Source organism: Austrofundulus limnaeus, unplaced genomic scaffold (genome assembly GCF_001266775.1).
Source record: "Austrofundulus limnaeus strain Quisiro unplaced genomic scaffold, Austrofundulus_limnaeus-1.0 Scaffold806, whole genome shotgun sequence".
Classification (NCBI taxonomy): Eukaryota; Metazoa; Chordata; class Actinopteri; order Cyprinodontiformes; family Rivulidae; genus Austrofundulus; species Austrofundulus limnaeus.
The window spans coordinates 152,757-155,413 of record NW_013953208.1 but is presented as its reverse complement, the minus strand read 5'-3'; the positions used below and the strand labels follow the sequence as shown (position 1 = coordinate 155,413).

At 52.6% G+C, this 2,657-nt stretch overlaps 1 protein-coding gene across 5 annotated transcripts in view; it reads right to left on the bottom strand.

The window, feature by feature from the left end:
- The window catches only part of pus10 (pseudouridine synthase 10), a gene marked incomplete at its 5' end in the record, with an annotated part of 49,783 nt that overhangs the window by 32,860 nt on the left and 14,266 nt on the right, over window positions 1-2,657 (bottom strand).

Here is a 2,657-nt window from a genome sequence, read left to right as displayed (position 1 = left end):
GTGAAATATATTTATGTTTGTGGTTGTAATGTGACAAAATATGGAAAAGTTCAAGGGGTATGAATACTTTTGCAAACCACTGTATCTGGCCCTGTCTCACAACCATGGTGTGAGCGGGCCCACCACGCTCCCTTCCAAGCCCTGTAGATTTTCTGCTGCACAGCTGGAATACATCTACAAGGCTCAGGCCACCGCTGCTCGCGGCCTGAGCTCCATCAGCATGCTCCAGACTTACCAGGCTATGGCTCTGGCGGAGCTCGGTGCCCAGGTACCGGCCGAGAGTCCTCTGCTGCCTCTCTTAAATGAGATCCGACTCACCGCGGACTACATCCTCCGTGCGTCCTGCGGTGTAGCGCTCTCCCTTGGCAGAGGGATGGCTTCAACCGTGGTGGCACAGAGACATTTGTGGTTGACACTCTCTGATGTCCCCGACAGAGACCGGGCCACATACCTGGATGAACCAGTTATGGCGGCTGGTTTATTTGGTCAGTCTCTCGACGTTATACAGGCAAAGTTCGAGCTGAGGAAGAAGCAGGCAGAAGCTCTGCGCTGCATTATCCCCAGACGGGACTCGAGACCCAAGACCAGCACACAGAAGCCGGYCGCACAGCCGCCTCCGGCGAAGAGAACGGTGCTGCCCGGGAGCCTAGGCACCCAGCCACCGCAGCCTCATCACCACGGCCAACCCCCCCGCCAGTCGGCTTGGAGCAAGCCCCCCCTCCGGGTCTTCAGAAAGGCGCGACGCCTCGGAGGAAGAAGACGCAGTCCTCCTAACTGTGGGACCGTCACAGCAGGGACTTCGGGACCAGGGAGACATGTTCGCCAGTTTTCGGCTGCCGCCCAAGAGGCATTTTGTTTGTACTGTTCAGGAAACCAGCCCCAAGAGGTGCTGCGTTTCTGTAACACAGTCTCCCAAGCACCAGTCCCACCCCACACACACACTGTTTATACCAAAAGCCCCCAGTTTGGGTGCGCTAAATGTTCAGGATGTAAATGTACAAAATGGTTGTGTAAACTTGTTGAATGTGTCAATAAAGGAAACACTTCAAAAACAAAAAATCAAAAAAATCAGAAAAGTTGTGAGCGACAGTCATATAATGCTGCGCCTCTCTCATGMGACAGAGGGCAGCAGGACTTCGATAACACAAGTCGGTCGCCTAACGACGCCACTCTCTCTCTGGCGCGCATGCGCACCATCCCCTTGGGTAGAGAGAACTGTCGCAATGGGTTACCGACTACAGTTCCGCATACGACTGCCCCGTTTCAATGCCGTGTTAAACACTGTTGTGGGAAACAAAGCAGCCGTGGTTTTGAGAGAGGAAATAAACACACTACTGGTGAAAGGAGCCATACGTGTGGCCCCTCGTCGGACATAAAAAAAGGTTGGTACAGCCGTTATTTTGTCGTTCCGAAAAAAGACGGCGGCCTCCGTCCGATTTTAGACCTGAGAGTTCTGAAYAAGTTTCTACGAACAAACAGGTTTAAAATGCTAACACTCAGGCAGCTTCTGCATTCGATCAGCCCGGGCAACTGTTTTGCGACCGTCGATTTAACAGACGCTTACTTTCATGTAGCAATTCACCCGGACCATWGGAAATTTCTGAGGTTTGCGTTCGAAGGCGTGGCATACGAATACCTGGTGTTACCATTGGGTCTGTCCCTGGCGCCCCGCACATTTTCAAAATGTGTCGAAACAGCACTATTTCCTCTCAGGGAGAAAGGAATTCGCCTGTTAGCATATCTAGATGACTGGGCTCTGATAGCCAGCTCCAAGGAGCAGGCTACAGAGCATCTGTCTCAGGTTCTGTCGCACATTCAGGCTCTGCGCTTTTCTGTAAATTTTCAGAAAAGCTTATTGACTCCGAGCCAACAGTTTTCTTTCCTCGGGTTAGAAATATGCTCCCTGTCGGGCAGAGCGCGTCTCTCAGAAAACAGAGTAGCTGCATTTCACCGCTGCCTCGCTCAGTTTCAACTGGGATGCAAACTGCGTTTTCAGACCATTCTGCGACTGTTAGGCATGATGGCCTCGATGATTGCGGTAGTACCACTCGGGCTGCTAAAAATGCGCCGGTTTCAGCGTTGGTCCCACTCTCACCGGCTGTGTGCATTACGTCACCGCCACAGAAAGCTAACGATAACTGCCTCATGCATGAAGGCTCTCAGTCCTKGGAGGGAACCCGGCCTGCTATGCCGAGGTTCACAGATAGGGAGAGTGTCCTTTCGCAAAGTGGTATCCACGGACGCCTCCCTGGTGGGGTGGGGGGCTCTGTGCGATGGTGCGGCAGTGAGGGGGGTTTGGACTCTGAAGCAGTCCAGACTCCACATAAACTGCCTRGAATTGTTAGCGRTTCTGTTAGCACTGAAACACTTTTGTCCAGTTYTGCAGAACCAACATGTTCTGATCAGAACAGACAACAAGACTGTAGTGTCATATATAAACAGACAGGGGAGAACATGGTCTCTTCCCCTGTTGGAATTGTCTCACACTCTCTTGCAGTGGTGCAGCATGCATTTCCTGTCTATCAGGGCCACTCACGTTCCTGGGAGACTGAATCTGGGCCCAGATCTACTCTCCAGGGGCGGACCTATGGTGAGGGAGTGGAGGCTGCATCCCTCAGTGGTAGACCAGATTTGGACCATGTTTGGCAGGGCAGCAG